The sequence below is a fragment of the Pyrgilauda ruficollis genome, unplaced genomic scaffold (genome assembly GCF_017590135.1).
Source record: "Pyrgilauda ruficollis isolate IOZ18807 unplaced genomic scaffold, ASM1759013v1 scaffold3, whole genome shotgun sequence".
NCBI classification, from domain to species: Eukaryota; Metazoa; Chordata; class Aves; order Passeriformes; family Passeridae; genus Pyrgilauda; species Pyrgilauda ruficollis.
Genome location: NW_024524377.1, coordinates 12,153,801 through 12,166,563, shown reverse-complemented (window position 1 = coordinate 12,166,563; position 12,763 = coordinate 12,153,801). Strand labels below are relative to the sequence as shown.

The following is a 12,763-nucleotide window of genomic DNA, read 5'->3' as shown; positions in this document are numbered from 1 at the left end:
AGGTGAGCATTCTCCTGTGTGGGAGACAGGTTCAGTCTGCAGTTAATAAATTCCTTCACAAGTAAAATGATAACAAACCTTTCTGCTTGTGCTGAATAAAATGTGACCTTGCCTTCTTCAACTTTCAGCAAAGCAATGGATGTACTAAGAAGATGTAAGTTAGTTCTTTAGAAAAGGCTGTGTGTGCTTTTTCTTTTTAACTGGCAGGAAGTCGAAATAGGCAGCATTTGTGGAGCCCTAACGTGCTCAGCTTAGTGCAGTAGGATAATTCACTCACAATACTCTAAGGGTAAATCTGGTTTCAAAATATAGAAAATACATTCTTGGAAGGAGAAGGGGACACATCAGCGTTGTCTGCTTTTCTCTGCTTTTGCTTTTTTTTTCCCAGTAATAATATCAAGGTTCCCTCATAAGCTGAAGCTTACTGTTCATAAGATTTAACATTTTATCACAATTGTTTAGATATTAGGATAGTAACTCCCTTGCTGTAATGGTTTTGGAGTAATCACAGCCTTTCCTTTATTTTGAGGTGTTTTTTTGTTTGTTTGTTTGTTTGTTTTTTGGGTTTTTTTTGTTTTTATTTGTATTTTTTGGGGGGTTTACTTTGTTTTTGTGGTTTTCATCTTGCACCACGGATTATATTAAGTGTTTAATTCTCAGAACAGAGGTTTTGTTTTGGTCTTGCCTCTTTGGTCCGTTTTTATGTAGATTAAAATTATTTTTAAAGTTTTGCAGCACCTTGCAGGAGCCCAGTACTGTGTCAGCTGGCAGCAAGACTGTTTCAGGTTTCTGCTGTAGTGCTGCAGATAATATCAACTGCAGCAACGCTCTTCCGATGCCAACAGCACTTGATCAAAGGGCATTAAGAGGTTAAAAGAAATGGGTGTGGTAGCAAAAACATCCTTGACCTTAAGATTGGGGTATCTGGAGTTCAGAGAACAGGGCTTTATTTTATTTGATTTATTTTACAAGGGAGGTGAAAGCAACTGTGAGAAAAGGGCTAAGGAACCTCAGGAAGAATCAAGATTTACTGACCAAACACTGAAATCTAAACATTTGCTGCACTGTATAATTGTAATAAGCAAAGAGAAGAATGTTAGAATGACAGTTATGTTTACCATTCTGTTAGAAATCTCTTTTTGGTTGCTTTAGTATTTACCTCTGGCTAAGCCTCTGCCTATTCTGCCTCTCTCTTATCAGATATTCATTTGATGGATGAATAGGTGCTTACCAACTGCTACAATACACCACTATCTGGTGTTATATCTGAATATGTGTCATAGAACTTTACATTTGTGACAGCAGTGTAATTCAGTGAAGGGGAACTTCTGTCAATTTCTGTCAACTGCACTTGCCTTACCTTTTACAGATACTCTTTGTATCTGTACTCTTAAGCAGAATATTGTTCATTCAGGGTATTTATTTAGCATAAAGTGAATAAAGTCTGATTATTCTATGGGTTTACTTAGTGTAAAATGAAGCCTGTATTGTAGAATCTTCATTCTTTAAAGAATACCGGTTGTCATATTTGCTAAAGGGAGAATAGTCTGTGCAGTGTCATTCTGCAGTAAGGTCCCTTGTGTGCTTTAAGATGTAAATGATCAAATACGAGGCAACCATTGCTTATTTCAAGTATTTGTGGCTGTGTTTAGTCTTCTGAACAGTCACACAGAATATCCCCATAATCTTTAAGAAAGAGTGCTCTTTGTAAGATAGTGTAATTTCATATACTTCTAATCAGCATCAGCCAGTTTCCCCTGGCCATCTCAAATAGCAGCCTTGTGTTAAATGGCTGAGTGCTGCGGATGTTAGGGGAATTGTCTTATTAGTAAAGTCTACAGTGTCTGTACTCTGGGTTACTGACCATGGCTGAGTCCTAAAGGTAAATGAGTTGCTTCATAAACTTCAGTGTTTGGGTTGGAGCAGACAAACCTATCAGTACTGCTGCCCAAGATCACTTAGTGTATATTACATTTTTATAAATCTTCCAGCAGTGGTTTAGGACTGTCCTCCCCAAGACATTTGCTCTTCCTTTCTTTTCTCATCAGCCTTACAGTGATGGTGCATTTGGATTGGCTGGAAGCACTGAGAGACAGGCAGTTGTTTCCTTCTGTATGGGAAGGCAGAGGAGCATAGCAGACATGACCAGCAAAGGTTTGAAATAATACTGCTTTTTCCTCAATGCATGTGAGCTTGATTTAAGTTTATAAACAGACTGTTTGCCCTCCTGCTGGTGAGGAAAGACTGGATCATATATAACATTGTAACATCCTGGCATCTCAAGCTTTACCCTACTGCAGTTCCCAGAAGAAGCCATTTTGACTTCTGTTATCTGCTCTGTCTCCAGCAGCTTGCTCCTTTGTCAGTTGACCCCTGATTAATATTAATTAATCACTAACTTACCCTTTTCTGGATGTCATTCAAAATGTGGTAATACGGTGCCATCTATAGGAAGGAGTGGTGGGGAGGCAAAGAAACTTGCGAGAAAAAGGGGAATGATGGCATGGCTCTGAAAAGGGGCTGGTTTGTTCCTTTTTAAAGTGTTTAGAAGCTGAGGCTCCAGTGTCAACTAATGCAGGCACTTGTTAGCCTCAAGCAATACATGTAGGAGGTGAGAACCTTGCATTGCAATGAGGTATTGATTCTGGAATTCAGGGAGAGCCATTCTGCCAGATTTCAGTCAATTGCTTGAGTACACTATCCTGAGATGTGCTTACTCTGTAATTTCCACCCCCACACCTCCCAGCTTCTGTCACCTGTACAGGGTTTGAACTGAATGGATAAATAACTGATCTACTTTATTTCAACTCCTGTTAGCTATTTTATGCTGTTACAGATTTTCCATATCAGCAATTACACTGTTTCTGTAAGATTTATTTTGCTCAGGTAGCATGATACATGATTCCAGAACCGTGCCCCTGGGTTTGAGCTGAGCTTAGTGTGAGCCAGTGTCATAAGTGTTGCTCCTTGGTGATGACAGGTATTTTTTATCTCAAAGTCAATATTTAGTTGTTTATCCTGTTCCTGGTACTGAAGATGCTCAGATTTCAGGATTATGGCACGATTGCACTGATGCCTGTCAGGATGTACATCACCTCTGCAAGGCACTCTGGGGATGCTGTTCTGGGCTGGGCAGGTTTTGTGCAGCAATACAGAGCGTCACACAGGCAGAGGAATGTGGGATGATCTTCCACAATCCTTGCTGGCTTCTTCTGTAGTGAAAGAACTTTGACTTCAAAACCTACCATTTGCTAAGCCCTCCTCCATCAGTTTAATCCAGTTACAAGATGCTAAAGCTGACAAATGGCAATGAAATGGAACATTAAGGCAAGAGAAACACTGGATGTGTTTTCAAAGCTGTGTAAGCAGCTGTGGCTCATTGATTTTCCTTGATGGTGCAGGAGCATCACACATCAGCATTTTCTTGGCTGTTTCCCTGTCATTTGGCAGAAAAGGTCACCTTTTTAACTTCCTAATTGAAGACTCTTGATCGTGACAAGCGTCTCGTGAACACCACTGACAATTTTCCCAAGTATGGAGCAAAGTGTCTTAGCTTTGAGGTGACTATATCTCCTGCATGATGGCTCTGGAATCAGTGAGTCAGTGCCTTGTGCCTTTCTTGGGTGTGCTTCATCAGATGCTCTTTAGCACTGTCTTCTTCAGTGCCTTTTGAAAAATATGACGGTGTTTTCTTTCATTATTCTTTGCAGCCTATTTTGGTAGGAGATCTCAGAATAATCAGGTTATGGACCTTGATGTGCAGTTACTTAGTTTCATATGTGGTTCCCACTGGAAATTGACGCGTAAACCTTAAACTTCTGTTCGAGTATTATTTCAGAAGTTTGTTAAGGGTGACCAAAGTATCCCCCCCAACCCTTTTTTTGTGTAGATTTTGAGGGGTTGTCCAGGATTTGCACACCTCTTGATGTCTTACACGTTAAATACCTCTTAGCACCTGCCCAGAAAGCAGCATGTGAGCAGCAGCGGAGTCAGGTGCCCCAGCACAGGTCCCTGCAGCTCTGTGTGCACACACCGCGCCTGGCAGTGTCTCAAAGGGCGCCGCTAAACACGCACAGGTCATTTGTGCGCCTCACACACAATGGTTCATGCCTCTAAGGTTACTGTTAAATCTGTACAAAACTAATTACAGTGCCATGCTATTATTTAACGTCATCGGCTACTTAAGACCGCAAGGGCAGCTCTAATAGCTGCCCTGCTACGTCTCAGGGACTGTTTCCTCGCTGATTAATTGAGGGTAGCATCCTTCTTCCTTGCATGCGCTGACTTCCTGCGGGAAGCAGGTGCCTCCTGCGGAGAGCGGTCAGTCTGTCCCGGGAGAAATGGGCGGCCTGAAGGCGGCAGAGTGCCGTTCTAAATTGTCCTAAAAGCGCGCACAGCCTCCGTAAGAGGCGAGCCAAGGCAGCGCGTCCTGCGCTGGGCTGCGCTGGGGCCTGGCTGAGGCGGGATTTGGGCAGGGAGCACGGCACTGGTTGTACCGCGCTGCACCTTCCCATCCTGCCCTCACCCGGCGCCGATCCCGCAGCCGCGGAACGGTACTAGACCGCGCTTCTCTTACGCTCGCCTGTCCGGGACCGGCGAGCTGACCGACCGCCTATCTGGCGGCGCTGCAGCGGCGGCGACGGAGCCGCACGGCCCCGGTGCCCTGGGCCCGCGGAGGGTCCCGGGCGGGACTCGAACCCTTGGCGGGTCCCGGCGCGCACGCGCCCCCGCAGCCGCCGGCTCGCGGGCGGCAGCAGCGGCAGCCGCGGCGCTTCACGCCCGACGGGACCCCCGGCCCGGCCCCGCCGCGGCCGCAGCGCCCCGAGGCACCTGCCCCGCTCCTCCCCGCCTGCCGAGTCGCATCGCTCCTTCCGCGCCGGCCTCGGCGCCGCCTGTCACCGTCCCCGCCGTGCTCCGGCGCGGGCAGGCCCCGGGCCCCTTCTCCCCCTCCCCCGGGGGGGTGGGCTCCGCTCCGGAATCCTGGCCGCTCCCTCCGCGCCGCCCGCCCAGCCGGGGCTGCTCCCGCCGCCGCCGGGAAGCGCGGGGGGTCCCCGGCGGCCGCCCGGCCTCCGCCGTGACATAGGTCGGTGCGCGGGGAGGGGGCGGGCGGGGGCGGCCCGAGTGCGTGGGAACCCCGGGGCGGGTTTGCCCCGGCGCCTCGCGGGGCCCTGGGCCGGTCCCGGAGGTGCCTGGGCCGGGGGCAGCGCGATCCGGCCCGGTGCAGGTGGAGCTGCGCCGCCGTGTACTTGTTTGCGGTGCCGGGAGACACACGCTAGTGGTGCTTACTTACATTACATTAGCGCTGCAGTATCTTAAGTGTTTTACGTGCCTGACGAGTATTTCTGTGTCACCCTGAACCTTCCCGTGATTGCTCGCTGATGCTGTGGTTTCTCGTCTTTGAATTGCTCTGCAGTGGTAGTGCTGTGAATTGGGTATGTAGGTCAGATTCTGCGAGATGTTTTTGTCAGGGGAAAAAGTGAATGTTGGATTATTTATTCCCGTGTTGCTTTTGAAGTGCATTGCAGCACCCACGAGGTTGGGAGGTTTTTTGCCTTTTTTTTTTTTTTTCCTCCTTCGTTTCTCTGGCTTCATAAATCTCCTTTTAGTTTTTGGCTGTGGCATTACTGAAGATCAAAGCGCTAAATTAGCTGAGAGCTTCTAAGCTGTATTGTATCGTGCAGTGTCCTCTAAGAGGGTGGTAAAAGATAATAAAAGCCTGCCTTGAAATGAGAGGGATTTCTAGTCCAGGCAGAAAATGTCCCTTAACTACAACGTTTCTTTTCTTGCGACAATGCAGCACGTTGCAGAGCATTGGAGGCCTTCGGAATTGTTTTGCTGTGTGTATGGCAGAGACCTATGAGCAGAGTGAATGGCTAGAGGCTTGTCATGCACGGTGTCCTGGGTTCTCTCGTGGCAAAGCACTTACTAACGAAATACCCTAGAAAGTATTCTTTCCTGTGAATTCCCTGTGGATATTTTTAAGAGCAGAGACATTGATGAGCTTTTCGTTGCTATTTTTTCCTGCTTTCACCTATACCTTTCTTTAGAGTGACTTTGTAAATAACTGATTTCCTTAGAAATCTATTTAAAAATCAGAACTTGCTATAATTCCTGTTTCCTTTACACTGTGTGTTCTATCATGACTGCCACCAATACGTATTGAACCCAGATTTGATTCAGGTAGCAAAGCTGTATGTAATTAATTTGATTTTTTTCCCCCAAAGTTTTAGTGTATGTTGATAAAACAGAACAGGAAGATAACTTTGTCAGATTGACTCATTGCTTGAGAAGAAAAATCTGTGTAGAGTTTGCCTTGATGAGCTCTGTGTTGGTGTTTGAACAGGTGGTTTACCTGACACTAATAGAAGAGTAAGGTGAAGAAAACAGAAGTTTTTGCATTGCTTGCCTTGGCTTGCTGAGATTTCTCAACTGTCAGAGGAATCTTTTTTCCAAGACACCTTGGTAATCTTAGGAGTTTTGTAGTAAGTGTTGTGAGGTAGAGAGCTGTGACAGAATTTATTCATGTGGTGAAATGAGCTCTATGTTATTGTTTAATATCAGTAGGCCAGCTTTTTTTGTTTTGTTTTTGCTTTATATTGATAAAACTAATTTATGGTAAAAATTAATAACCTTTCAGTTTTGGTCGTAGATGTGTCAGTGGTTCTTTGCTATGAACGTTGGGAAAGCCAGTTGGTGCACAGGCTTGTGGAATTTAAAGCCTAGTGATTCTAAATGCAGAAGAGATTGTTTTATTATAGTTTTCTCTGGAGAAAGCAAGCCAGTTGGTCAAGCTGTAACTTTAGTCCAGAGATACAGTTTTTACTTAATATTTTTTTCCTGATAATTTCCTAGAAGTTGTTTATATTTAGGTACAAATCAGAATTATGGTTTTTAAAACCTTGTCATTAATTATAAGTATTTGTGGGGAGCTATGGAGAAAAAAGCTTTGAAATCTTGGCAATCTAAAGTTCTGTATTTTTTTCTTTTGTATTAAGAGTGGGCTGACTTTTTACCTCAGCAAACTAAGTCAGAAGTAATGAATAATCTGGTTTTGTGTCAAGTTGTTCAGTGGCTCTCTAACTGAACTTAAAAGTAAGGTTTTCTTATATAAAATGCAGCCTGAGAATGATAAAAGATTGATTTCTTTCATTTGTTCCCCCTCTTCCACAACACACATCCAATGGTGTTCTGATCTGTGGAGAGGTACCCATAGTTCCCCATTTAGTTTGGAGTAATGAATGTATTTTCTAGTAATATCTTCTTAGACGTTTTGTACTGCTAACATTATCCTTTGTTTAGACTTTTTGGAGAAGAATAAATGAGTGATGAAAATTTGACTGATTTTTGTAGTAAAGCACATCTTAAACACATTTGCAGAAAATGTAATGTGTTTTCATATAAATGACAAGCTAACGTAAATATGTATATTGCCTAGTGACTCCAGGTTTATCTCATTAGGCAAACTATTAGATTTGCTGTCCTGAAAGTTTAATTTCTAAATGCAAGCTTTTAAAATTCTCGGGTAGAACTGACACAGTATTAAACTAAAAAAATAAAAATAATCTGTGATTTCTGTTAAACACACTGATTTTTCTGTGAGAAAAAAGAAAAGTCTCTTTAGGAAGAAATGCTTCTTTTGCTATTTTAATATTTTGTAGTGCTAAGGTCAAAATAGATCATGCATGCTATAATTGCACACAGCTTGTGGAATAACACTGGAAACATGGGAACGTGTTCAGAATTCAGTATGTTATTTGTGATTCACTTCTCACTTCTGGATCTTGGCATGACATCTTGATTTAATAATATGACAAATGAAATCTATGGCTCTATGTAAACCTGTTTTTTTAGACTAACCATGCTTATTTGCAGGGTTTTCTGGGATGTTTTAATATATTCATCTTAAATGTAATCTTTTAGAACCAGCAGGAAGATTGTTGACAATGAGAAAAGGAAAGATGGAGTTCTGTATTGTGATATTGCAGGGAAATGGGAACCCCTGCTCTAGAGATACTTGACCCACAAATACACATGTGGCACAGTTTAGGGCTCATCTTGATGAGCTTATTTGAAGTCGGACTTACTTGAGCAAGACCAAAGCAGAAGTATCTGTATTTTCCTTTAAAAACTGGCAGTTGGGGATTGGTAATGCAGGGATTCCTGTAGAGACGTGTCTTTGACCCATCTGTTTGTGAAGTTTTACTTATGTTTACTTCTGTATCTCAAATTATTGCATATTTTTAAAGATATACCAGCAAACATTAACTCAGGTGTTCATGTGAGAGGAAAATAGTTTCCTTTAGGCTGAAGTATTTTTTCTTTGCTGTAACTTTGTTTTTAGCCATTTTTTTCTTTGAATTCTTCACAATATCTTTCTCACTTGGTTCTCTTCCTGTATTTCAAATCAAGTGCACTAACAATCTGATAACAGCAATGTAATAAAATTCATATGCTTCTGATGTTTGTATTGGGAAGACTGTACTTTTGAAGCTCAGGTATGATAACACTGATGAACATTACTCATTTGGATGAAGGAAGAAATGATGAATGTGTAAGAAGGGAAGGGATTTCCTGAGGTCATCCCCCACCAGAGGCAGAAGGAAATATGCTGAAATCATGTGTGACAGACATTTGTCTGATCTCTTAAAAAACTCAGAAGAGGGGAATACCACACCTCTTCACTGGTCTATTTATAGCTGTTACATATGACTATTACTGTTGTTAGGAGGCTTTTCATTACATTTAACTCTGTCTTGGTGCTAGTTAAGCCATTTAATTCTCATCCAACTCTTACTACTCATGCAGGATAATGGTTTCTGTGCTCTTTTCACCAAGTCTTCATACATGAAGACTCTTCCTCTGTCTCCTTTTATTTTAGACATCTCATTACTAAACTGTCCAAACAGGGTTTTTGTTGTTCAGTTTCGCTGTGCACTGATTTGTCTGTATCTTTTCCAAAATTCTACAGATGGTTTTTGAGCAACAGAGTAATTAAGTTACTCTGCAAGAAACAGAAATAACATGATGACCTTATTAAAATGTCATTCTAGGGTGTGTTCATGCAGGTATGGCTGGGTTTTATTTTTGTTTTGTTGTTGGGGCTTTTTTCTTTTCTTGCCAACAGCATCAGGTTCCTGGCTCCTGCATTTGCTAACACAGGAGCTCATACTAGTGTTTGTTCTATCAGCTCTTTCTTTGTATATATGAATTGGAGTTATCTTTCCAAGGAATAGAACCTTATACTGTATTGAATTCAAGTGTTTGTTCTATCAGCTCTTTCTTTGTATATATGAATTGGAGTTATCTTTTCTTATATTGTATTGAATTCAGTCTTTATTTTGGGTTAGTTTTCTTCTGTTTAGCATTTTTAGACTTAGCAGAGTATGCACTTGCTCATCTTCCATATCTCTTTCCCAGCACCTGCAATCCCTGTGGCTTTTGAACATAAGCCCGCACTTCTACAGGAAATCTGGATTGAGGACAAGTTCTCCTAGGGTTAGATGCAGTTTCTCTTTGGCACAAGAGTGTCCTTACTGGTCTGTTTTGTACATGTGCTGTCTTTTGAAGTAAATTATATTGCTGAGGTAACGTCTGTCGGTGTCACTGTACCTGAACGAGCCTTTTGCCATTTTGAGATGTCATATGATCCAGTGACATAGCAGAAGAAATTTTAATCCTATAGGCATGCTTTATTGGAAGAATTGCAGAGTCAGCTATGGAACAGATGTGTTCAGCATGTTCCCTGGTTTTACTCCATTTTATCAGACTTATGTAAATGATTTTATCCATAATTTTCGAGGATAGATCACAGGACAAATTTTGCAATTCTTTCAACAGAGTGTTCTTCACAAAAATTTAAATGGACACCAAGAATGATTACTAGTGAAGACCCTTTTTAGTTTCTTGCAGGAAGAAGTATTCAAGCAGTCAGTGCTTATTGCATCTCACCTGGTCTTAAAATTGTTTAAAAATAATTTAGACAAGAGGTCTGTAAATGCTAACAGTTTAAATGCTGTGTTACTAGAAGTAACTATAGTCTCATCTTTGAACAAACATTTGAAAACTGGAAAAATCTGGATCAAGCTGTTTGAATTTATAATAATTTTAAAAAAAGATAACAGAGGGCTAAAATACTGACACCAACAGAAGTTAAACTTCTAAAGAAAATCTAAAAGAAATACAGCACTCTATTAAGGATCATGAGATTTGTCACCCTAAATATTTTATTAATGCAACAACTGAAGACTGGTAAAGTTCAACCTGTATGTAATTGTTGTTTTGTCACACTGACTATATGTGTTTTTAGCAGTGCCACAGTTTTTGTAACTCCAGCATAAGATTTTGTTTTAAAAATAAAAATCAATTTGAATAGCAAATCCCCATGGTTTTTTTTTTTTTTCCATAATGGCTTGATGATAACTGTCTTGGTGTAAAGTTGGGTTTAGAAAAGCGTTTTTTGTGCTGCTGGTAGCAGTAAGCACAGTAACTTCAGGCAGGGATGAGTTGGAAAATGTAATGACTTCTAATGATTGGCTTAATGAATGCCTTGCTGCAGCAAGTTCCTTCATGGAATATCCTGTTATGCTTCTGTATTTGTGATACTGGCACTATCATGAATACTGAATGAGATTTTCAAAAGCAAGTTTATATGTTATTGGTGAACTGTCTGGCAAGTTTTAGGTAAAATCTTAATCCGTGATAGAATCAAACAAAAGAAAATTCAGTATTCATCCCTCAGTGATGAGCATGAATGAATGCTTATGGAAGAGTGAGAACAGTGTAAGCATTCTTAGCTTGAATATTCTTTCAATCCATAATTATTTTTAGTAAAGGTTGATTCTAAATCTGGAATGGTTTTTGTGTAGCTAGTAATGTTTCGATTTTTTTTCTCTGACTTTTTTTGCATGCAGCTAAATAAATGTCAGGCATGCAAATATCCTTTTGTAAGAAATTCTATAGGTATTTTAATGGTTCTAGTAAAAACTCCTCCTTTTTAAAACTTTTTAAACATTTTTACTGAATTCCTTTGATGCCACCTTTCTTTTGGACATTCTCCGTGTGTTATAACAATACATCTCTCTGTTCCTTGTACAATTTTGTAGCCCTTTATCACTTTCTCTCCGCACCCAAATGTTATTGAAACCCGAATCCTAATTTGCCTATTTTGTTTCCCCTGTAGAACAAAAGCATTCTATGCTCTTGATTGTACCTTTTCCTACTTTGCTACATCCTCTTCTGGAGCTGAAGGTCCCAGGGATGCTAATGGTGTTCAAAATGTAAAGTCAGTGATGTGTTTCACAGTTTTGTTCACAATTCCTAATGCTGGCTTTATTTCTGAGTTCTGGCAGTATTCAGTGCAGAGCCCATTGGTTTCTCGCGTACAAAGTTGGAACCATTGCTCTCCTTCCTCCCTTCTACTCAACTTGCACTTTCCTTCATCAGTGCTGGTAATTACCTGCTTTATTGCGCACTTCTCTCTCTGATAAAGACCACCACCTCTACTGTTGTCAGTCTTCTCCTTGCTCTCCCAAATAATAGGAGTTTCAGAAAGCTCCTGTTTCTTATGTAATCTGGAATATATTGAGCAATGCACACAGTTGTGGAGGCCTGCTGGTATTCTCCTTCCTTGTGAAAACAACTATGTCTGTCCTATGTCTTCTATATTTTAACCAATTTATTCATGCAAGCATAGATCTTCTTTCTTACGCTGTGATTGCAAGAAAGCCTTTGGCAAGACTTCTCCAGCACCATAAATCCAAGTAGACCATGATACTGAGTGAGATCAGTTCTCTATACACATACACAGAGTGCACCAATATTTGAAAGTGCAGCTCTCTGTTTGAAGAGCTGTATCTGCTCTTCCCTGCTCTATCAAAATTATGCATATGTCCATTATTTGTAGCTTGTTGTATGTCACACTTAATATTGTGTAATTTCCTGAAATCCCTGCATTATGCATGTCATCCTTTTTGAAAGATCCAGATCTGTGCAGTGGCCAAGAGGGTGGATTCCAGCACGAGTTCTTGCTTTGTGTTGACATTGATACTGTAGAAATGTGAAACCAGTTAGGTAGGCTGATTATTAATTAAAATGTAAAATCTTTTCAGCTGGATCATCTGTTGGCTCCAGATCTCCTGCTTGTCATTAAGGTTCAGCTGGGCAGCAGCAGTTAGTGTAGACAAGCAGCACTACTCTCCTGGCACAAATGCAACCTTAGCAGTGGAACAGTTTTCTTAAAGTTCATAGATAGAAGTGGGCACAAACATAGTAATCCTTTCTCTGGAACTTTTGAGTCTGTAGTTAGTTTTCCTTATTAGCTCTGTTTATGAGTGTTCTTACATTTTTATCACTTGAGGGAAAAGTATAATAATGATACATCATAGATGTCCTCATCATTTGTACCCACTGCTAAGGGCTGTGCTAGTGCAGGTGCGAGAAGGAAACCTTATGACAATACGTTGTCTTTGTGTCTTTGCATTTAATTCTGGTGTGTTTTGACAAACCTAGGTTTCTATTTTTACATTTTGGTTTAAATATTATTATGAGGGTTTGGGTTGAATTATGATTTTTTTTTTGCTTCACAGGCAGCTAAAGATTATTACCAAAGTGTAAAGTGATCAAGAGTTTGTGCACTTGATAGCTTAGTAATTTTAGTGTTTTAGCCTCTGTGATTCATCCAGTTTAAAACACAGTGCCTACTAGAAATGGGTAAAAACTTATAAATTTGTCCATTTAGACCTGCGCAGTGAGACCTGTTTGCTAC

At 41.0% G+C, this 12,763-nt stretch overlaps 1 protein-coding gene across 2 annotated transcripts in view; it reads left to right on the top strand.

Moving 5' to 3' along the window:
* Positions 1-4,745: 4,745 nt before the first annotated feature.
* MAP3K2 (mitogen-activated protein kinase kinase kinase 2) overlaps positions 4,746-12,763 on the top strand; it is a 49,753-nt gene continuing 41,735 nt past the window's right edge. For both annotated transcript variants that reach the window (XM_041473131.1, XM_041473130.1), the window contains exon 1: positions 4,746-5,083. The gene's annotated coding sequence lies outside the window, so the exon portion shown is untranslated. The remainder of the gene's footprint in view (positions 5,084-12,763) is intronic.